Consider the following 24,782-nt stretch of genomic DNA (forward strand, 5'->3'; position numbering starts at 1 on the left):
CAGGTAAGTTCTCCTCCTTCCCCCCAGCCACTGACAATACCACGGGAACGTTGAGCAGCACAAGCCCCCTGCGACGCCTGCTGCGGTTGTTTTTCTGCCGCCGCCTCCTCCTCAAAAAAAAAAAAAACCTTCCTCATCATCTGAGTCTGACTCCTCTTCCCCACATGACTCTTCCTCCTCCTCCTCCTCCCCCTCTGTGCTGCCGCAGGTGTTGAGGAAACATCTGGTTCTGATGAGAATTGATCCCACAACTCTTCCTTCTGTTCCTGTTACTGTTCACGCTCATTCACAGCTTGATCCACCACTCTACGCACGGCACGCTCCAGGAAGAAAGCATACGGGATCAAGTTGCTGATGGCGCCTTCACTGCGACTCACCAGGTTTGTCACCTCCTCAAACGGCCGCATGAGCCTACAGGCATTTTGCATGAGCGTCCAGTTCTTCGGCCAGAACATCCCCATCTCTCCAGAGTGTGTCCTTCTACTGTAGTTGTAGAGATACTGGGTGACGGCTTTCTCCTGTTGTAGCAGGCGGTGGAACATCAGCAGGGTCGAATTCCAGCGAGTCGGGCTAACGCAAATCAAGCGTCTCACGCAAGTTGTTTCTCTGCTGAATATCCGCAAAGCGTGCCATGGCTGTGTAAGACCGCCTGAAATGCACACACAACTTCCTGGCCTGCTTCAGGATGTCCTGTAAGCCTGGGTACTTAGACACAAATCTCTGAATTATGAGATTTAGCACATGTGCCATGCAGGGTGCATGTGCCAACTTTCCCAAATTCAAAGCCGAAATGAGATTGCTGCCATTGTCACACACCACGTTGCCGATCTCCAGTTGGTGCGGGATCAGCCACTGATCCCCCTGTTTGTTAACTGCAGCCAGGAGAGCTGCTCCAGTGTGACTCTCGGCTTTGAGGCAAGAAATGTCTAAGATGGCGTGACACCGTCGTACCTGGCATGCAGCATAGGCCCTGGGGAGCTGGAGGAAGACGACAGCGAAGAGGATGTAGCAGGAGGAGAGGAGGTGGCAGCAGGCCTGCCTGCAAGCCGTGCAGGTGTTACTAGGTCCGCTGCACAGCCACGTACTCCCTCCTTTCCAGCAGTCACCAGGTTGACCCAATGGGCTGTGTAAGTAATGTGCCTGCCCTGACCGTGCTTGGTAGACCAGGCATCCGTGGTCAAATGGACCCTTGACCCAACGCTGTGTGCCAGAGATGACACCACTTGCCTCTCAACTTCATGGTACAGTTTGGGTATCGCCTTTTTGGAGAAATAATTGCAGCCTGGTCAGGGCCGGTTTAAGCAACAATGGGGCCCCAGGGCAAAATAAACCTGGGGGCCCCCCCCAACATATACCCCGGAACAAAAATCGGCATTAGGGGACCTTTTTTGCAGCTGGTATAGTCAGGGTGTGAAGTCCCAATCGGTCAGAGCTCCACATTCTGGCTATCCCAGCCTGCATGGGGGACAAGGGGTTAAAAAGTTTCACATAATTTAAAAAAAAAAATTCCCACACTCTAAACATAAAATTTTTGGGGGAAAATAGGAAAAAATGCCAGGGATCTTCATACAGCCATATTGCGGCTGTATAGCAATCCCTGGCCAAAGCGCTGCGGCTGCGTATGGACTACCTGGAAACCCCGTCAGGAAATGTATTGCTCTTTCGTTTGATGCATGTATAATTACACTACTGTTAGGTTTGCTACTAAAAGTTACATTTACCGCATTTAAAACTATACTTTTTTCCTTCTAAACTAAAATCGATTTTCTCAAAAACTATAAGGTCTTTTTGAAAAATTGTTTTTTCCTCTTATTCCTAATGATCTCCTTAACATATCCTTCAAATTTAGGGGTTTTAGCATTTAAGGTGGATTTGCTATTAACCATTAAAGTCGGCAGGTTTTTAAATGTGTTTTTTTTTTCCTTTGAAACTTTAAAATCGATTTTCTCAAACACTATAAGGCCGATTTGAAATTGTTTTTTTCCTCTTGTAGCCACTTGTAGCCACTGGGGGCCCCTACAAGCTCTGGGGCCCTGGGGCAGCTGCCTCCTTTGCCTTAATGGTAGCGCCGGCCCTGAGCCTAGTATCTTCCACTGTGGTGTCCCAATGGCCACAAATTTTTGGAAGGTCTCAGAGGTATGGTAACAGCTGGCAAGCTAACAGTTCCGCCAAGCCAGCTGTCAGACACCGGGCAAGGGGGTGACTAGCAGACATAGGCTTCTTCCGCTCAAAGATTTCCCTCACGGACACTTGGCTGCTACTGTGGGCAGAGAAACAGGAACCACTTAAGGTGAGAGGCGGAGTGGAGGAGGGTGGCTGTGATTGTGAAGGTTCAAGGGAGAAAGCGGCTGAAGATGATGCACCTGAAGGAGGAAGAGGAGAAGGAGGGTGGCTTTTCTTTTGTGTGCTGCTTTTCCTCTGGTGCTCTTCCCATTGCAGTTTGTGCCTTTTCTGCATGTGCCTTCGTAAGGCAGTTGTCCCTACGTGGGTGTTGGCCTTTCCACGGCTCAATTTTTGGAGGCAGAGAGAACAGATGGCATTGCTCTGATCTACGGCAGACACACAAAAAAATTTCCAAACCGCTGAGCCCCCCTGGGGTGTGGGCACTATGGTGACCTCAGCAGCTGACGTTGAAGGGCATGTTGGCTGGCTGTCCATAGGTGGCGATACATGGCGCCGGACACTGCCAAAAGCTGTTTCTGATGACGAGCTCACCCTGCTTCTTTCAGCAACTCGTCTCCTCCTACTCCTCTCTGACTCCCCCTCTGAACTGTCTCCTTGGTCATCGTGTCTCTTAGGAACCCACGTGGCATCCGTATCCTCATACTAATCATCATCATCATCCTCCCCAGCTTCGCTTGCCTCAGACACCTCATAAATTGCACCAACAGCAGGTACTTTATCATCCTCCTCCTCACACGTTACGGCCATAGTGTTGCCTAGCTCAGACATATGAGGTGGTGTAACTTGCTTAGCGCATTCATACGTTGTAACAATAATGGCTGTGCATCAGTTAATTCCCCACCAAATAATTCCTGTGAAGTGTCAAATGCAGCGAATGTGGTGCTTGTAGTAGCACTGGTGGCTGCGGAAGATGAGGTGTTCTGTGTTAAATAGTCAACCACGTCCTGACAATCTTGGGAGTTGATGGGACGTGCCTTCTTGTGAGCACTATACTTTGATCCAGGGCCGCACAAAATCACGTCAGCACAACCTTGAACAGACCTGCTGGGTGGCCTGCCTCTGGGTCTGCCCCTGCCTCTGCCTGTTTTGTCCATATCGGGGGGGATGAAGTGAAAGTTATGCACTGACTTGACTAATACAACGTGCAGTCACACAGGTGCAGTGAAAGGTATGCAGTGACTGGTATTACAATACAATGTGCAGCTGTCACACAGGTGCAGTTAACAGATATGCACGGAGTGCTATATTACACAGCGTGCAGTCACACAGGTACTGTGAACAATTATGCAATGACTGGTATTACAGATTTGCAGCTGTCACACACACAGGTATCGTGAACAGGTATAGTGACACTGCGTGCGCTCACGTAGGTAGGTGGGTGCACTGAACAACAGGTAGGTATATGCAGTGATGGGTATTACAAATGTGCCCCTGTCACCCACACACAGGTACTGAACAGGCACAGTGACACTGCGTACGCTTACTTAGGTAGGTGGGTGCACTGAACAACAGGTAGGTATATGCAGTGGTGGGTATTACAAATGTGCACCTGTCACACACACACACAGGTACCGAACAGGCACAGTGACACTGCGTGTGCTCACGTAGGTAGGTGGGTGCACTAAACAACAGGTAGGTATATGCAGTGATGGGTATTACAAATGTGCACCTGTCACACACACACAGGTACCGAACAGGCACAGTGACACTACGTGCGCTCACGTAGGTAGGTGGGTGCACTGTGAACAACATGTAGGTATATGCAGTAATATGTATTACAATTGTGCACCTGTCACACACACACAGGTACCGAACGGGCACAGTGAAACTGCGTGTGCTCACGTAGGTAGGTGGATGCACTGTGAACAACAGGTAGGTATATGCAGTGATGGGTATTACAAATGTACAGCTGTCACACACACAAGTAGTCACTGAATGTGCTGGGCCTGGTGGTGGCACAGTAGGAATTACCAAGGAGCCAAGGTCCCAGCAGCAGCTGCAACTGACTGGGCTGTATATGCAACTCAAGTGTCTGTGGGACACACACACACAAACACACACACACACACACACACACACACACACACACACACACACACACACACACACACACACACACACACACACACACACAAAGATCACAAGAATAACATTAGCTCTCAAAAGAGCTGTTGAGGATGAGGAGTGCTTTTTAGCAATAAGTTTCAGCAAGAAAGAGCAACCTAACAAGCTTAACTGTAGCCTAACTAAGCTTTCCCTAATGTCTCTGCAGCACCTCTCCCTTCTCTAATTACTGCAGCCACATGAGTGAGTGAAATGACTGATGCTGCCTGCATTTTATAAGGGGGGGTGGGGCTCCAGGAGGGAGTGTAGCCTGATTAGCTACCCTGTGCCTGCTGACTGTGATGTATAGGGTCAAAGTTGACCCTAATGATGTAGTATAGGGGGCGGGTCGAACCGCCACAAAGTTCGCGGTTCACCGCGAACGCGAACCACCGAAGTTTGCGCGAATAAGTTCGCGGGCGAACCGTTCGGGCCATCTCTGGTAAAGGGCTGGCTGGGGAGCGTGTCTGGATAGAAATACAAACTTTGGATTCCCCATTCAGCCTAGCACCCATCAGTTACAATAATGGCTGTGCCTCAGTTAATTCCCCACCAAATAATTCCTGCGAAGTGTCAAATGCAGCGAATGTGGTGCTTGTAGTAGCACTGGTGGCTGCAGAAGATGAGGTGTTCTGTGTTAAATAGTGAACCATGTCCTGACAATCTTGGGAGTTGATGGGACGTGCCTTCTTCTGAGCACTATACTTTGATCCAGGGCCGCACGAAATCACGTCAGCACAACCTTGAACAGACCTGCCGGGTGGCCTGCCTTTGGGTCTGCCCCTGCCTCTGCACGGAGTGGTATATTACACAGCGTGCGGTCACACAGATACTGTGAACAATTATGCAATGACTGATATTACAAATTTGCAGCTGTCACACACACAGGTACTGTGAACAGGTGCAGTGACACTGTGTGCGCTCACGTAGGTAGGTGGGTGCACTGAACAACAGGTAGGTATATGCAGTGGTGGGTATTACAAATGTGCACCTGTCACACACACACACACACACACACACACACACACACAGGTACCGAACAGGCACAGTGACACTGTGTGCGTTCACGTAGGTAGGTGGGTGCACTGAACAACAGGTAGGTATATGCAGTAATGGGTATTAAAAATGTGCACCTGTCACACACACACAGGTACCGAACAGGCACAGTGACACTGCCTTCTGCACACGTAGGTAGGTGGATGCACTGTGAACAACAGGTAGGTATATGCAGTGATGGGTATTACAAATGTACGGCTGTCACACACACAGGTAGTCACTGAATGTGCTGGGCCTGGTGGTGGCACAGTAGGAATTACCAAGGAGCCAAGGTCCCAGCAGCAGCTGCGACTGACTGGGCTGTATATGCAACACAAGTGTCTGTGGGACACACACACACACACACACACACACACACACACACACACACACACACACACACACACACACACACAAAGATCACAAGCTCTCAAAAGAGCTGTTGAGGATGAGGAGTGATTTTTAGCAATAAGTATCAGCAAGAAAGAGCAACCTAACAAGCTTAACTGTAGCCTAACTAAGCTTTCCCTAATGTCTCTGCAGCACCTCTCGCTTCTCTAATTACTGCAGCCACATGAGTGAGCAAAATGGCTTATGCCGCCTACATTTTATAAGGGGGGGGGGGGCTCCAGGAGGGAGTGTAGCCTGATTGGCTACCCTGTGCCTGCTGACTGTGATGTATAGGGTCAAAGTTGACCCTAATGATGTAGTATAGGGGGCGGGTTGAACCACCATAAAGTTTGTGAACGCGAACCACCGAAGTTCGCACGAATAAGTTTGCGGGCGAACCATTCGGGCCATCTCTAGTAAAGGGCTGGCTGGGAAGCGTGTCTGGATAGAAATACAAACTTTGGATTCCCCATTCAGCCTAGCACCCATCAGTTGGTTAAAGGCCACTAACCAATATAAGAATAATTACAATATGTAATGTAATCAAACGGCCAATGGTAGTACCATTGGCCATTTGATTACATTACGCATTGTAATTGTTCCTATATTGGTTGGCTTAGTGGCCTTTAACAAGTTTTTAAAACAACAACAAGGCATACTGCATTAGATGTGGACAAGCCTGTGAGTGAGTGTGGTGGTATGGGGTATATGGCCTAAACTTATGGCTCAAGGCCCCACATGGGACACTCGCCCCAGCCCCAGGCCCCGCATACTCTAAGGGCGCCTTATGCACCTGGCGTAAGTATTGGCAAATTGCCTTGCACTTCCTGCGCACAGCAACCTTGCCCAACTTTCAGGAATCAACCACGAGGAGAGATTATTTATGACATAATACAGTTAAAGGGACCCTGAACTGTAATCTAAAATGGCCAAATGAACTTATCTGGGGCTTCCTCCAACCCCTAGTAGTCAGTGAGGTCCCCATCATCCCTGCTCCCTCTGTTCTTCCCATGGTGGCTCCGTTACAAATTACACATTTACACAATGCACAATTTCCGGTATCTCTTATCTCCTTGTATTCATGCAGTGCTTGAGTTCTCTACTTGCCTTGCTCTGACACCATTTCCTGCATGGATACTTAGAATATACAATAGACTCCAAGCTATGCGTTTCATATGACGTAGTCTTTACAGTCAAGCACTGTTCCCTGATGTGGGTAGCAGGAACAAGTTCCATGGCTGTGATGATTGCAGCAGATATAAATGTAGATATGATTGCATTTACCGTATGTAGCCACTCAGGATAGAAATATTACATCTATGGATTCTGGTGATTTACTAGCATTATTTCCAAAATAGGAGTGACCAACCCTTTAATGTAATTTGTTTATAGAATTCACAGATATAGATAGTGGAGGCACATACTTATGTGAGAGAATAATTACACTGCCCAAGCTGTAGAGGATGCAGTGCCATAGCTTTGTGTTAAACATGAACCCTTTCAGGACTGGCATGTTATTCCCCATTAAGGACCAGAGGATCCCATTTCCCTGGTGATCTAGTGCCCCCCTCCTTTTTAGATAATCCCTGGTGATCTAGTGTTCCCCCCTACTTCTTGAAACATTCCCTGGTAGTCTAGTGGTCCCCCCACCCTCCCCCCATGCAGAGATCGGCAACAGGATGCGATGCTGGGTGAGTATAACACACCTCCCCCCCTCTCCAGCAACGAGCATTTATCATAGCAGCCAGCCCTGTAATGAAGCCTGTACCGAGGTCCTGGCTTGAAGACATCACCAAGCCAGGCCAGTACATGCTTCAGTATGGGCTGGCTGCTGAGGAAGATGGAGGTGGGCTGCAATCATCAGGGGAATGTGGACAGGTGAGGCACTTGTTTATCTTCATGATCACTACGATCAGCTGTGTTTATTTTCATTGGAAGTGGTGACTCCTGGCTTGGTTGTTGTCCAGATTCTGTTCCATTTGTTGCCCTCTTAACATTCCAGATGGATATTCCTGACTTAGTTTTGGTCCAGATGTTGTTCCATCTTGTGTTGTGTATAAAGTGCAGATGTACACGATTGTTTGTGAAGGCTTGAAGAAGGGTCTACCCGAAACAAGTCGACGTTGTCGTCTTTCTAAACAATTGTTCTTGCTATATTGTTGTTGCACCTTTTTCATGGGATGATTTGAAGATTTGTGAACCAATTTTGCACTTTTTTGATACATTAAACATTTAATCTCATCTTTATTAAAAAAACAAAAACAAAAAAAAACTCTTTGGTCTCTTCAATTGATTTACTATGTACTTATCCTTGTATCTCCCTGTAGCTCTCCTAATCTACATAAATACAGCGCCTGAAGAAGACGCCAACAATATTTACTTCTGCCTGCTGGCATATGGCGTGCACCTGGGCAGTAGTGCGGATCCCATCTGGCTCGGCTATTTCCACCAGAGACCAAGCAGAGAGGCTCTATTGTGCCTGCATGCATGTCAACAAGTGTTGGCGAGCGCTTCGGGGGCTCCCAGCACTGTATCCCCTCTGCTATGGAGGGCGGGGTAGCATACTTGGTTCCAGAGGCTTCCCCCTCCTGCTGTAAGTGCTCCCCAGGGGCACTTTTTCCCTTACAGATCTACTTTAAACCAAATTACTCTCAATCCAAGGTTTTATTGTATATGCATTCTTCCATTGATGTGGCTCTGTAAAACTGATTAGCACCGGCTCACTATTCACCAGCGGTTCTGGATGTGCAGACTTGCATTCAGGGGCAGAAAAAGATGATTTGCATCAGGATTGGGAAACCAAAGTTGGTCACTTATAGCTGAATTATCGCAAATACCTTCTGTTTGATGGAAACAAATGTGAACCTGAAGTTGAACTGTGTTTTTAGTATAGAATCAGTTAATTTTTTAGATTTGTCATCTCAGTGCATGTTTTGTGGAAATCCACACAATTCTGCTGAGACTTATTACCCCACCTGTGCATGCATGTATGTGGATCTCTGCAAAACATGTACTGTTGGTGGGCCTATAGTACAGGGTTGGGGAACTGTGCTTTAGAGGCTTCCCCCTCTTCCTCTGCCAGACCAGTCCAGCTCTGTCCCTTCCAAAGAATGCGGGTGCACGGCCGCAGCACGCTTGTGCAGTAGCACGGACTCACTTGGGCTGCTGTGGAAAAAGCTGAGCCTGATCATGTCAGTGCTACTAGGCAGCCGGCTCACGCTTGCTCAGTAGCATGGACTCATTCAAAAGAAAGGCGAGTGCATCCATTCTGCTGCACGTATGTGAGCCGTCGACAAGCGTTTTTTTTCCAGAGGGGACAGAGCTGCAATGGGCCGGTAGAGGAGAAAGGGGAAGCCTTTGGACGATCCACAGGCTCCTCACTCCTGAGGTGAGTAGCCCTTAGGGGCACTTTTTTCCCTACAGGTACACTTTAAGACTGTATAGAAACTGTTCAAAAGTAGAAGACTATTTTATATAATCAGAAGTACTTTTGGGACAATTACTGTTGGGATATGCAAAGGAAATACTGACTGACATTAGGGACAGCATTGCAATGAAAGATCAAAGGAAAAAGATCAAAGAAACTGAAGATAGGGATAGGGACGCTCAGGGTGCAATTATAACAGAATTTAATATTCACTATGGGGACTTAGGTGGATTAGGTGGGATTTTATAGATGTGGGAGGTGCTATGGGTGCCAAGCCAGTTCAATATTCCCTAAAACAATGGCCGCAGTTCCAGAATAATCAAACTGGGAAAGCATACAAAATAAAATAATTTTTACGTTGCCACATAATATATTTGCTGTATTGCCCATCCATATGTAGGCAGCATGGTGGCGTAGTGGTTAGCGCTCTCGCCTTGCAGCGCTGGGCGTCCCTGGTTCGAATCCCAGCCAGGGCACTAGCTGCAAGGAGTTTGTATGTTCTCCCTGTGTCTGTGTGGGTTTCCTCCAGACACCCTTGTTTTCCTGCCACATCCCAAAAACATACAGATAAGTTCATTGGCTTCCCACTAAATTGGCCCTAGACTATGATACATGCACTACACGATACATGCATAGACATATGACTACAGTAGGGATTAGATTGTGAGCCCCTCTGAGGGACAGTTAGTGACAAGACAATATACTCTGTTCAGTGCTGCAGTAGATGTTAGCGCTATATAATTAATAATAATATGCAAGACGACCAAACCTTTCAAGGAACACACAAACCATTCTATCCCTTTACACTTTAAAGAGAAGCATGCACAAGATATAAGTAGGATGATATTTTGGGTTATTGATGATAAAACTAAAATACAACTGAAGATGAAGCAATAAAGGCAGAACTCTTGAAAATACAAAGCAAATAGATTTTTGAACTCTGTATACTTTGCACCCTTATGGTTTGAATTGAAAATATGATTTTTATCTCAGATGAATAATAGATTTAGGAATTCTAATTATATGTTATATATAAAACAGCCAGTAGGTGTCGCCCTGTTCTTTTAGTAAATACTGTAGGTTAGCTGAAGTACCTTAATGTTATAACATAAAAGGCCATTAGATGTCACTATTGTATAATATTGTAGAACCTGAAAGAAGAAAAAAAAAGCAAGCACACACATTTATTTACATATTGTACTTAAAATAAACCTAAACCAAAAGAGAAAAAAAAAAAAGAGTTTCACTTATCTGGAGCTTCTACCAGCCCCCTGCAGACATCCTATGCCCGCGCCATCAGTCACCGATCCTCCAGTCCCCCGTTGCGGCAAATCGTTTCCCCATCTAGCCAGTCGATGCCCACTCGCATCCTCAATCATGCTCCTGATGCCGGGAGAGTCCTGCACAGACGCAGTAAGAGATTTTTTGAGGACAGCCCCTGCGTAACACATTATAGAGGACACGCACGGCCAGGGCTGCGCAGTCACAGTCGCCATCAACTGGCCTGTTGAGGGAAAACGAAATCGGTGACTGATGGTGCGGGCATAGGATGTCTACCTAGCGGGCTGATAGAAGCCCCAGGTAAGTGAAACTCTTTGTTTTTGCCTTTCGGTTTAGGTTTCCTTTGACTCAGAAGAGGCTTCAGAGGCTTCCCCGCCCCCCTTCGTCCATCTGTTCCAGCGCTGGGACCTGAAGTTTGTGGTAACGCTCCTGTACGAGGACAAGCATGGCTGCCCTGTACAGCCGCAGCACGGCTCGCACCTGCACAGTAGCACAGAGCCGCCACTAGTGACTGTTTGCCTTCATGCTAGTGCACAGGTATGAGCCCTCTGCACCTGCGCAGTGCTGCCGACCTCAGACTTGCGCGGGTCCCAGCGCTGGAACAGCGAGGAAGAGGTACAACGGGGGAAGCCTCTAGATATCAAGAGGCTTCCCTCACCCGAGGCAGCTACTCAAATTGGGCACTTTTCGCCCTTCTGGTTCCCTTTAAAAGATAAAATTGATGATTGTAGTGTTATGTTTGTGGATCATATTGGTTTATTTATTTAATTTCATAGACTTATCAACATGGACTTTTTATCAATGATGAGACTATGTGCAATATTCAAGGCCGGATTTACCATAAGGCACATGCCTACAGTCGCCTAATGATGGAAAGGCTTCCCTCCCCGAGTGCCTCTCTCCTTCCTTCCCTATGCAAAGTATTGAGCAGAGTGTGAGGGCCCGTTCCCACTTGTGCGGCACGCGTCAGCGAGACGTGCGCCGGCACTGAGCGGGTGTGCGGGATTGCAGGCGAATCCCATCAGCTGTGCCATGCACGGCTATGGGATTCGCTGCCTCCCGAGCGAATTCTGCGAGGGGTTCTGGCCGAATCCCTAACGCAAACGATTCGGCCAGCGGCACCATAGTCCCCTATAACAGAGTTTCCCCACGCAATTTGCGTCGGTTTCCGCTACAGTGGAAACGGGCCCTAAATGAGACGTTACTCACCCAGCTCTCAGCATTCACTAGCTACTTAATGCTGAGGGTACCTCTGGCTACCTAATACTATGGAACATCTGTAGCTAGTGATGGGCAAAGGAAGTAAGGGAGAAGTGGCAGTGGGGCCAGCCAGCACACTTGGGATTCATGGAGGGCGAAGTCTAGTGTGCCAGGGTATCTGTGCCTTTAGGCTCCTGTGATGCAAATCCGGGCCTGGCAATATTATTTTGTGTAATGGAGACCAGGTCCAGGCCGAGGCAAAGGCGAGAGAGGCTCCAGCCTGTAAGAGTGCACAACTCACTCAGCTATTATCTCCCTATTGTGTTCGAAGCAGAGAAAAATAAGAAAATGGGATGCATGGCAGTGACTGCAAGCCAGATAACTAGAGATTAAGCTGTTGGGAGTGGGGGTGGGGGAGTGGGGTGTAGGGGCCCTGAAGAGCCTCTTAGTCTAATAGCAATCAGTGTATGACGGCTGGGGTGGGAAGGATGGAGGGGCGCACTTTGGTGTCTCAGCCTTGGGTGCTGGAGGACCTTTTCCCAGGTCTGATGGAGACTGGTGTTTATGTATTTTTGAATACATATGTATTATGAAGGTTTGCAATTATTGGGGAAATTTAACAATAATCCATTTTATATATTTTTTTATATTGACATTAATAGTAAGATATGTATTCATTATATTTATCTTTATTGATGCAGTTTGTGGGTGACCACATTCTAACATAAATTGTGTATAGTTGTAGTCCACCATCCTGGCTCTTGTATGTTCTTTCGTTAAGTTCTAAGATCCAGTAAAGGAGAACTGTAACGAGAATGATATGGAGGCTGCAATACTGTATTTATTTTCTTGTCAGAAACAACCGATCTGCTGCATGCTTGTTCCAGGTCTATGGCTAAAAGTAGTAGAGCATAAGCAGGATAGCCAGGCAACTGGTATAAAGATGGCCATACACTTATTACATGCTTACTCAGGATATATTACAAGTATTAGAGGCAATGGATCAGCATGACATCCAAGTAATGTATATTGTTTAAAATTAAATCAATATGCCAGCCTCCATATCTTTCTTACTTCAGAGTCCCTTTAAAGGACAACTGTAAGGAGAGGGATATGGAGGGCGCCATATTTATTTCCTTTTAAACAATACCAGTTGCGTGGCAGCCCTGCTGGTCTATTTGGCTGTAGCAGTGTCTGAATATTACCAGAAGCAACCCTGCAGCTAATCTGACAACAATGCCAGAAACACCCGATATGCTGCATGCTTGTTCAGGGTCTATGGCTAAAAGTAATACAGGCAGAAGATCAGCACAGCAGCCAGGCAACTGGTATTGTTTAAAAGGAAATAAATATGGCAGCCTCCATAGCCCTCTTGCTTCAGGTGTCAGGTGTTAAAGCAACCTCCACAGTCCTTTCTTGGAAGTGCTATTAAAGCAGCGTACGTTAAAAAGGGGCGCTGGGAAAAAAGGGCGCCGGGTTTTTAACGATAAGCATGGATAACGTTTAAAAATGTATTGTACTGTATTTCGTTTAAAATTAATGTTTTTTAAAGTTATAAATCATTAAATAATGTGCATTAAATCGGCAATTGTAAAAACGTTAATCTTTCGTTTAAATAGTGAAACGTATAATAACGTTTAAAAAAAAAATTACTAAGTAACCCTCCCTGTACCTACCCCTAACCCCTAGACCCCCCTGTTGATGCCTAAACCTAAGACCCCCCCTGTTGGTGCCTAAGTAACCCTCCCTGTACCTACCCCTAACCCCTAGACCCCCCTGTTAGTGCCTAAACCTAAGACCCCCCTGTTGGTGCCTAAACCTAAGACCCCCCTGTTAGTGCCTAAACCTAAGACCCCCCTGTTGGTGCCTAAACCTAAGACCCCCCTGTTGGTGCCTAAACCTAAGACCCCCTGTTGGTGCCTAAACCTAAGACCCCCCTGTTGGTGCCTAAACCTAAGACCCCCCTTTTGGTGCCTAAACCTAAGACCCCCTGTTGGTGCCTAAACCTAAGACCCCCCTGTTGGTTTTTTCGTTTAAAAATAATGTTAAAAAAAAAAAGTACTGTTTTTCGTTTAAAAATAATGTTTGGAAAAAAATATTGTACTGTTTTTCGTTTAAAAATAATATTTAAAAATGTATAAATCATTAAATAATGTGTAATCATGAGAAACAGTAATAAAACATTAAGTCTCCGGGCGCCGCTTTTAAAACGTTAGTTTTCTCCGGCGCCCTTTTTTCCTATCGGGCGCCCATTAAACGATATTTATTATAGGAGTGAATGGCGGCGCCCGATTTGTCCACTAGCCTCAGGCGCCCGAATTTACTGTTACCATTAAAGCAGGCACCTCCCTGCCCGTTCCTTGTCCAGCACTGATAAATCCCATACAGACTCGCCACTTCACTGTGTGCCAAGCAGACATTTTGATCTAAGGTAGATGAGGAAGTTATCCAACTCAGCAAAGTGCAAAAGTGGAAGCCACCAAGCTGGAGAACAACTGTGCACGAGCTCAATTGTCAAAGGGATAACGCTGATTTGTTTGCTGGAGCTATTCACCATGCATTGAGTACTTTGTGTCACTCGCACACCCAGATTTACATTGACTGATGTTTTGTGATGGACATGCAAAAATTTTTCCTATTGTTCTCATTAGTCCCACCTAGAAGATAATTAACAAGCTGACACATCATTGCAATCCAGCGGTTCTGGAGGTGTGTTTAGCTTCTAAGGGTACAATGGTTAATTTGCATATATTCAGCAGTGTTGCTCTGGGAGACATCTCAAGCTCACTCCAACCTGAATTATCGCAAATTCTTTCTGTTTTAGGAAAGCAAACGTTTGTTTTTCTTAACATCTTAGTAAGGGGGCTTTTAGGACCATCGTAGTCCCTTACACACTCCAATGAGTTCTGGGTCACCATGAGCTCGCTGGTTAGTCTGTGCCTCTCGGATTCACAAGCCCTACTCCATAGAGCCAAATTAATCCATGCCATGCACTGATGAGGATCAAACAGTCCGAAACAGTCTGTATGCATGTTGGATTATTATGGCTCTGTACAAATTAACAAGCTGACACATCATTGCAATCCAGCGGTTCTGGAGGTGTGTTTAGCTTCTAAGGGTACAATGGGTAATTTGCATATATTCAGCAGTGTTGCTCTGGGAGACATCTCAAGCTCACTCCAACCTGAATTATCGCAAATTCTTTCTGTTTTAGGAAAGCAAACTTTTGTTTTTCTAGAAGATAGTAACTGAGATTGCCAAATCAATTGCATGAGTCAGCAGAGATTTGCTAGCCCCAGACTTCCACCTTCCAAAGGAAGCTAGGTGTGATCATCACATAAAAAAACCCCTCAGTAGTGCAATACCAGCTGCTGCCACAAGATGGCAGTAACAGACCGACTGAACGGGAAAATGCCAATGTTTGCAAATTTGTAATTGAAAACTTTATTTTTCTGTTTTTTTTGAGGGGCGTGAGGTTGAAGAGTTGGATTGATCCTATCAAGTCCTGATACAAAACGTATTGATTATATTGCCAAGCTGCAGACAGCAAACTAGGGAAGTAATGGGCAGCAACAAGGAAGTTGAGAAACTTTACTTCTGTAGTTTTTGTGTCATAGTTGAAAGGTTACAGCCTGGAGGCGGGAGCTAGAACGGGAGGTAGGTGTGGGCTGTGGATTCTGGCAGTATTTTATTATTAATAGGTGCAGAATTATTAATTGAGCAGTGATTATTGCTAGAATACAAGCACATTGTGTCGCTGCAATGTATGTCTAGCCCAGATTGTCCCAACTTCCTGCTAAAGTCACTGCAGGCTGACAGGTGGGCAGCTGGTGACACTACTGAAGTCACTGCAGGCTGACAGGTGGGCAGCTGGTGACACTACTGAAGTCACTGCAGGCTGACAGGTGGGCAGCTGGTGACACTACTGAAGTCAGGGAATTTTGCCAAGTGTCACTGATCAACTCTGCTACACGCTGTTGTCCTGGCTGTGCTAAGTCTGTGATCCTGAGCAGATATACAGCTCAGGTTATCTGACTGCATGGGGGTGATCCAAATACAGTACTAATAAACCTCAGCATGACAACTTCTAGCCTCTGTGTTCTCGATATACAGATATTAAAGGATGTCTGGCTATACACTTACCAACTTTTCCATCAGTATCTTAAATCGGTTTGGATCTTTTGCCACCAACATGCCTGATGTTCTATTTCAAACAAATTTGGTCAGTTTATCGATGGCAAGGATAATTGGGCTTTTTGGGAATTCTCCATCAATCGGTGGGCGGAGGAACAGTGGTGGACTGACGATCACATAGCACTGTAGCAATTGAAGTGGTGGTACAACATTAGCAGAGTTTATCTGATTTTTCATTTGATTTCTGCTGTTGTCCACTTAGCCAGCGTGACTAAAAATTAAAGAGGAGCAGTTGACCTTGTACTAAAAAACATTCCGTGTAGCGGAAAGAAACGGAACAGATCCCCTCAGATGCAAACAGATCCTGTGGAAAGCAATAGAATCCGTTCACATCAGTTAGTTCATAACGGATCTGTTCAGAAATCGGAACGCTAGTATAGGGAGTCTGAGATAATTCTGGATCGAGCGGAGGATCTGTTGCGGGTGACGACGGGCATCGGAACAGAACGCATAGATGAAAAACTGATCTATTTGAAACTAAAAACGGATCGTTTTTTTAAATCTGTGCAATGTGAACCGACAATGAGGAAGGACAGGTTGGCTGAGAATCATTCAAAGAAAGTGTCCCAACGATGACAGTAATGGATCGGTTCGGACCATGATCTGTGTTTAGTCGTTCATATTGAACAATAACAATCAATCTCTCCATTTCTGGGTTCTCATTTTAGCACTTCCAATAACGATCCGATCGACAGGCAGACATTGTACCATTGCTGAATTCAAATGTGCTCCAGTGTCGTTCGTGTGTACGGAGCTTAAACTGAAGCGAGAGGTATATGGAAGCTGCCATATGCATTTCCTTTTATACAGTACCAGTTGCCTGGCTGTCCAACTGATCCTCTGCCTCTAATACTTTTAGCCATAGACCCAGAACAAGCATGCAGCATACCAGGTGTTTCTGACATTATTGTCAGATATGACAAGATTAGCTGCATGCTTGTTTCTGGTATGATTCAGACACTACTGCAGGCAAATAGATCAGCAGTGCTGCCAGGCAACTGGTATTGTTGAAAAGGTAATAAATATGGCAGCCTCCATATTCTCCTCACTTTAGTTGTCCTGTATTTAAGATTGAGTTGACAAGGTGATAGAATCAATCACTTCTCAATCAATTTTCTGTAGAGGAAGGATTGATCCCTCAGGTCATTATCAACCCACTTAGGCCTCGTTCACATCATTCAGCGCAGATGGCTGTGCGATTGGAACGCAACGCGTCCGATCGCACGCCATCTGCGCTCCTATGCGCTGCGCTGCAGATCCCATTCATTACAATGAATGGGATCTGCGCTGCGATTCCCAAAAATGCGTGCAGCACGCGATAGCGCAATCGCGCTGCCACGCAGCGCATATGATGGGAACGGTAGAAGGGCTGTCTATGCCCTTCTACCGTTCTTGCGTGTCGCACACTATACGCGCTGCCAAAATGCGGACGGCAGCGCGTATAGTCTGAACGAGGCCTATAGTTTTAGTAACATTTTATATACCTTCCATAGCTTATAAACAGGGCTGCTCAAATCCGACCCGGGACACATCCAGATAGTTGCTATCCGGATATCTCCCAGGAAAGCTGTGCGCAAATCGCTAAAAAAAAAAAAAAATAATTGTATCCTGCTAGTGCTTGGCTTGGGTGGCAGACTGGTGGCCCCCCATGGAGTTGCATCTGAGCACAACAGTTGCCGTGTTTTCCACCGCCAGTCAATGCCACCGTGTCTGTTATGACAAGTGTGGTATTACCAAATGAGTCACTCGGCTGCATGAAAGGCCTCTTTTACATGGACTGTTGAGCTGTGTGCTCAGCAAGCAGTTACCAGGCAGCGACAAGCAGTGAGCAGTTGTAAGAGTTTGTGGCATTTCACTGCCTATCAACAATCCATGGAAAAAAGGCCTAATTGCAGCTGAATGGCACTTATGGCTGGAAGCCAGACGGCTAAACTGCTTGACAAAGAAGCAGTTTAAGGGCTCTTTTCCGCGGACTGTTGAGCTGTGTGCTCAGCAAGCAGTTACCAGGCAGTAGTGAGCAGTTGAGAGAGTTTGAGAGGCATTTCACTGCCTATCAACAGTCCGTGGAAAAAAAAGCCTAACTGTCTATGGAAAAGACTCCTTTTGTTTACTTGTAATGCAAATTTGGGTGCCATTCAATTGTACTGAATGGGACAGAAAAGCAATTGCACCAAAACTGAGCATGCAGTGCATTTGTGGCTTGCCAGTTATCACATCACACTAGTTGGAACTGCAATATGCCATGCATAATAGGAGTGTGCAGGATTGCTGCCAGCAAGAGGATTAGTCCAGGTGCTGTAAAGGTGCAAAAATAGACTCTTGCTTTGTGTAGCTAATTAGTCATACATTATTTTGGGTATTTATTGATGGTGTCATGGCAAGAGTCTTCTAAGGGCCCTTTTCCATGAGCAGTTAATAGGCAGTGAAAAGACTGTCAACCTCTCACAACTACTTGCTGCTGCCTGGTAACTATGAGGCCTCTTTTCCATGGACAGTTGATAGGCAGTGGAAAGCCTCTCACTCCCACAACTGGTTGCTGCTGCCTGGTAACTGCTTGCTGAGCACATAGATCAACTGCCCGTGGAAAAGATGCCTAAGCGATCAAAGATCAGCAATTTGAGCTGACAGGTTTGGGCATTTTTAGCTGGCTGAAAATAAAAAAAATCATATTTAGTAACATTAACTATAAAAAATCCTTGTGCACCACTGATCTGTTGATTTGCTGGCAGTTGTAGGGCACATTCACACTTGCATTTGCAAAACGCCGGCGAGTATTGCCGGTGTTTTGCAGGGATTTTTTCTGCAATTTCACGCGTAAAAATCACTGAACACTGCGGCGATTTTTCCGCGATCGCATTTACCGCTTTTATAGCACTGAAACGCGATAGCTGGGAAATCGCCTGAAAATGGTGCAAGCGACACGTTTGCATTTTGCGTCTCTGGTCGATTTGCCGAAAACGCAGCAAAACGTTCTAGTGTGAATGGGCCCTAACGTCAGAAGAGGAATTTCCTATTCGAGATAAATCCTTGCTGAGGGTGCATGGAGGTGATTTCTGCAGCACAAACTCCAGTTCATTAACCTCTCAGCAATCACATCTCTATTCTGATGGGGAGATTGCACATACACACACACCTGTGTTTTGTTTTTGTTTTATTTTTATTATCTGTGACACAGCTACAAACAATTTGCATTGAAACTGCATACAAATTGGCCACTTGTATTAGCAACCAACTGACTACAAATGGAGAATGCCATGGCTGTCACAGGCCTCTTTTCCACGGACAGTTGATAGGCAGTGAAATGCCTCTCAAACTCTCACAACTGCTTGCTGCTGCCTGGCAACTGCTTGATGCTGCCTGGCAACTGCTTGCTGCTGCCTGGCAACTGCTTGCTGCTGCCTGGCAACTGCTTGCTGCTGCCTGGCAACTGCTTGCTGTGCACACAGCTCAACAGTTCGTGGAAAAGAGGCCTTAGAGAGGCAAGTCACTGCCTATAAACTGTTTACAAGCAGTGAAATGCCTCTCAAACTCTCACAACTGCTTGCTGCTGCCTGGTAACTGCTTGCTGCTGCCTGGCAACTGCTTGCTGAGCACACAGCTCCACAGTTCGCGGAAAAGAGGTTTATACTGTCACAGCCATGGCATTCTCCATTTGTAGTCAGCTGGTTGCTAATAAGGCCTCTTTTCCACGAACTGTTGAGCTGTGCGCTCAGCAAGCAGTTGCCAGGCAGCAGTGAGCAGTCACCAGGCAGCGACAAGCAGTTACCATGCAGCAGTGAGCAGTTATGAGAGTTTGAAAGGCATTTCACTGCCTGCCTAGAAACAGTTCGTGGAAAAGAGGCCTAAAAGTGGCCAATTTGTATGCAGGTTCAATGCAAATTGTTTGTAGCTGTGTCACAGATAAAAATGAAACAAAAACAAAACACAGGTGCAATCTCCCCATCAGAATAGAGAGGTGATTGCTGAGAGGTTAATGAACTGGAGTTTGTGCTGCTGAAATCACTTCCATGCACCCTCAGCAATGATTTATCTCTATGGGCTGGTGCACACCGAGCGGCTTTTTCAGCGTTTCTGCAGCTTGCGGATCCGCTTGGGTAATGTATCTCAATGGGGTGGTTCACACCAGAGCGGGAGGCGTTTTGCAGAAACGAATCCTCCCGGGGTGAGGCATTTTTTGGATTTCGGATGAGTTTCTGCCTCAATGTTAAGTATAGGAAAAACGCAAACCGCTCTGAAAAACGCCTGTTCAGAGCGGTTTGCAGGCGTTTTTGTTACAGAAGCTGTTCAGTAACAGCTTTACTGTAACAATATATGAAATCTACTACACCAAAACCGCTACACAAAACCGCAAAACGCTAGCTGAAACGCTACACAAAAATAAGAAAAAGCGTTATAAAATCTGCTAGCATTTTGCGGATCTGCTAGCGGGTTTTGGTGTGCACCAGGCCTATCAGGAAATTCCTCCTCTGACGTTAGGGCCCATTCACACTAGAACGGTTTGCTGCAATTTCGGCAAAACGCTCAAACGCTAGTGCTTTTTAAAAGCGCTAGTGTAATAAAGGTGTATGGGCCCGTTCTTACATGGGCAATTTGCACTAATCGCTGCAAATCGGCCAAAGACGGTAAACGCAAACGGGTACTTATCCGTTAGCCGGGCGCATCCTCTAGGTGGCGACAAAACTCCACCAGAGTTACATCTTTCCCTACTATCCATGTCGGCCTGGAGGGGGAATAGTAATTAGCACCACCTGCCGGATGCGCCCGGCTAACGGATAAGTACCCGCAAACGTGTCGCCTGCACCATTTTCAGGCGATTTCCCGGCGATCGCGTTTTCAGTGCTATAGAAGCGCTAAACGCGATCGCGGAAAAATCGCCGCAGTGTTTCTGCATGAAATTGCGGAAAAATCACTCCTGCAAAACGCCGGCAACAATCACAGGCGTTTTGCAAATGCAAGTGTGAATGGGCCCTAAAACTGCCAGCAAATCAACAGATCAGTGCTGTTTTTAATTGTTAGGCCTCTTTTCCACGAACTGTTGATAGGCAGTGAAATGCCTCTCAAACTCTCACAACTGCTCACTGCTGCCTGGTAACTGCTTGTTGCTGCCTGGTAACTTTTCTCACTGCTGCCTGGTAGCTGCTTGCCGAACACACAGCTCAACAGTTTGTGGAAAAGAGGCTTTAATGTTACTAAATATGATTTTTTTTTATTTTCAGGCAGCTAAAAATGCCCAAACCTGACACCTCAAATTGCTGATATTTAATTGTTTAGGCGTCTTTTCCACAGGCAGTTGATCTGTGTGCTCAGCAAGCAGTTACCAGGCAGCAGCAACCAGTTGTGAGAGGCATTTCACTGCCTATGAACTGTCCATGGAAAAGAGGCCTCATAGTTACCAGGCGGCAGCAGCAAGCAGGGATGCTCAAATCCGGTCCGGAAGACATCCGGATAGTTGCTATCCGGATATCTCCCAGTAAAGCTGTGCGGGGGTCCATCTTACCTCTCTGAACGTCTTCTGCGGTCCATCCCTGGCGCCTCCCACGAGGCGCTCCAAGCGCCGGTCACGTACCTACAAACACTTCCTCCTTCCGGGTTGAAGGAGGAAGTGTTTGTAGTCACGTGACCGGCGGATGCGGCGCTTCGAGCGCCTCGTGGGAGGCGCCAGGGACGGAATGCAGAAGACGTCAGAGAGGTAAGATTGACCCCCCGCACAGCTTTACTGGGAGATATCCGGATAGCAACTATCCGGATGTCTCCCAGGCCAGATTTGAGCATCCCTGGCAGCAAGCAGTTGTGAGAGGTCGGCAGTCTTTTCACTGCCTATCAACTGCTCATGGAAAAGGGCCCTTAGGCCCGGTGCACAGCAAAACCCGCTAGCAGATTTTTAAACGTTTTTTATTTTTCTGAGGCGTTTTGCTTACGTTTTTCGGATTGCTGCTGCGGATTTCAGTGTAGTACATTTCATATATTGTTACAGTAAAGCTGTTACTGAACAGCTTCTGTAACAAAACTGCCTGGCAAACCGCTCTGATCTGCTGTTTTTCAGAGCGGTTTGCGTCTTTCCTATACTTAACATTGAGGCAGAAACTCCTCCCGAATCCAAAATCTGCAGCAGCCCGGGAGTATGTGTTTCTGCAAAACGCCTCCCGCTCTGGTGTGCACCAGCCCATTGAAATACATTACCCAAGCGTTTCCACATCCGCAAGCGGATCGAAAAACGCTGCCGAACCGCTCTGGTGTGCACTAGGCCTTAGAAGACTCTTGCCATGACACCATCAATAAATACCCAAAATAATTTATGACTTAGGCCTCCTTTCCATGAACTGTCGAAAGGCAGTGAAATGCCTCTCAAACTCTCTCAACTGCTTACTTCTGCCTGGTAACTGCTTGCTGAGCACACAGCTCAACAATTCGTGGAAAGGAGGCCTAATTTGCTACACAGAGCAAGAATCTATTTTTGCACCTTAAAGAAAACCTGAACTGAAAATTAAAAGTCAAAATAAGCATACACAAGTCATACTTACCTTCCATGTAGTCTACTCCCCAGTGTCTTTCTCCTGTCCCGCGTCCTATTTGTTCACTGTGATCAAGGGAATTTTCCGTCCTCCATTTTAAAAATGGCCATTACCCATAACAGCTTTCTGGTCAGCACACAGTTAAACTGTAACATCGCCCACTTGAGCCATAGGGAAACATAGACACATCAGTTCTCCTCTCAGGGCTGGTGCACACCGAGCGGCTTTTTGGGCGTTTTCAGATCCGCTTGCGGCTGCGGATCTGCTTGGTCAATGTATCTCAATGGGGTGGTGCACACCAGAGCGGCAGGCGTTTTGCAGAAACGAAAAATGCCTGGGTGAGGCATTTTTTGGATTTCGGATGCGTTTCTGCCTCAATGTTAAGTATAGGAAAAACGCAAACCGCTCTGAAAAACGCCTGTTCAGAGCGGTTTTGCAGGCGTTTTTGTTACAGAAGCTGTTCAGTAACAGCTTTACTGTAACAATATATGAAATCTACTATACTGAAAACCGCAGCAGCAATCCGCAAAACGCTAGCAAAACGCCTCATAAAAATAAAAAAAAGCGTTTAAAAATCTGCTAGCATTTTGCGGATCTGCTAGCGGGTTTTGGTGTGCACCAGCCCTCAGCTATAACTGACAGCGAATAAAGTTGAGTCCGGCACCATCTTCTAATATGCTCTTTCACTTTATTGTAAGATAGCTGGCATATCAAACGACGTTTCGGAGGACAAGCCTCCTTTCTCAAGTAGTGTCAGCATCTAACATAAATCACATATAACACGCTTTATATAGTATTACATTTCAAAATTGACCAATCAGCAAAAGCCGTCGCACTATGGCGACCAATCCCCTTGCGTCCGCCACACGGACCTGATGGGGAACTTCTCATGCATATGCACATTTGCTGTGTCTCCAATCACAGAGACTCTAAGTGCGACAGGCGTGCGCGGAAAGAGTACACCTCCACAGTGCCGCCCTCTGCAGCGCCGACCTATTGGAAAACAGCCTCCAGATGTCATGTTGTCAGGCCCCGCCCACAATGTGAGCAGACCTGACAGGAGACTGTTTCCCCGAACACTGCACATTTAGCTATTAAGCAAACATTGGTACTTATCCGTTAGCCGGGCGCATCCGGCAGGTGGCGACAAAACTCCACCAGAGTTACATCTTTCCCTACTATCCATGTCGGCCTGGAGGGGGAATAGTAATTAGCGCCACCTGCCGGATGCGCCCGGCTAACGGATAAGTACCCAAACATCATATGCTGCGTATGATGTTTGCTTAATAGCTAAATGCGCAGTGTTTCTATTGTTCCTGACTTTTATCAATAGAGCGCGGTGTGCTGGATTGAGGCGTCCATGATGTCGCCTGGCAACGGGGGGCGGGCAGACGATGACGAGTCTGCTTCTTTCCCCGCACTGTGACGGAGCAATGCTCCGCCTTCGGGGAAACAGTCTCCTGTCAGGTCCGCTCACATTGTGGGCGGGGCCTGACAACATGACATCTGGAGGCTGTTTTCCAATAGGTCGGTGCTGCAGAGGGCGGCACTGTGGAGGTGTACTCTTTCCGCGCACGCCTGTCGCTCTTAGAGTCTCTGTGATTGGAGACACAGCAAATATGCATATGCATGAGAAGTTCCCCATCAGGTCCGTGTGGCGGACGCAAGGGGATTGGTCGCCATAGTGCGACGGCTTTTGCTGATTGGTCAATTTTGAAATGTAATACTGCGAAAAATTGTACACACGAAAATCGCGGTAAACTTGCGCAAATCGCATAGAGTGGCGTGATAACAGTTATTACACGTTAGTGAATCAAGCCCTATGTGCATGGTCAAACACGTGTGAAATTGCACAAGCATAGATGAGGCCTGGGACTCACTGGCAATGCTTTTTGTGATTTGAAAAGCTCTGGCTAATGCTACGTACACACATGCGACAACGATCGTTCGTTGAGGACGACGAACGAACTTTTAATTGACGAAAGAACGACCGAAGTAAAGTTAGTTGTAAAAAGTGTGTAACGATCACATCGTTAGAACGAACGTTACACCACGTAAAAGCACTTAATGCGCCTGCGCATAAAATTGTAAAGTTCCTTGGAGAAAAAGTGAAGTACGCATGTCCAGCCTGGTACGAACGATCGTTTCCAACGATGTACCACTTTTGCTAACGATCGTCGGTGGTAAAAATCCGCCAAGACAGAACTTTGTTTTGTAGCGATTTGCCTCGTTCGTCGTTTGCCTTAATAGTCGTTGGTTCGTTTTTTGTAACGATCGTCGTTGGTAAAGATCGGGGAACGATCGTTACAAACGACTATAGTCGCATGTGTGTACGCACCTTAAGGCCTCCGTTCCACGAATTGTTGAGCAGTGTGCTCAGCAAGCAGTTACTAGGCAGCAGTGAGCAGTTATCAGGCAGCAACAAGCAGTTACCAGGCAGCAGTGAGCAGTTATCA

General features: G+C 46.6%; 1 protein-coding gene across 1 annotated transcript in view; it reads left to right on the plus strand.

Moving 5' to 3' along the window:
• Nucleotides 1-15,167: 15,167 nt before the first annotated feature.
• TMEM14A (transmembrane protein 14A) overlaps nucleotides 15,168-24,782 on the plus strand; it is a 46,732-nt gene continuing 37,117 nt past the window's right edge. The window contains exon 1 of the mRNA XM_068279361.1: nucleotides 15,168-15,277. The gene's annotated coding sequence lies outside the window, so the exon portion shown is untranslated. The remainder of the gene's footprint in view (nucleotides 15,278-24,782) is intronic.

This window comes from Hyperolius riggenbachi, chromosome 4 (assembly GCF_040937935.1).
Source record: "Hyperolius riggenbachi isolate aHypRig1 chromosome 4, aHypRig1.pri, whole genome shotgun sequence".
Taxonomy (NCBI): Eukaryota; Metazoa; Chordata; class Amphibia; order Anura; family Hyperoliidae; genus Hyperolius; species Hyperolius riggenbachi.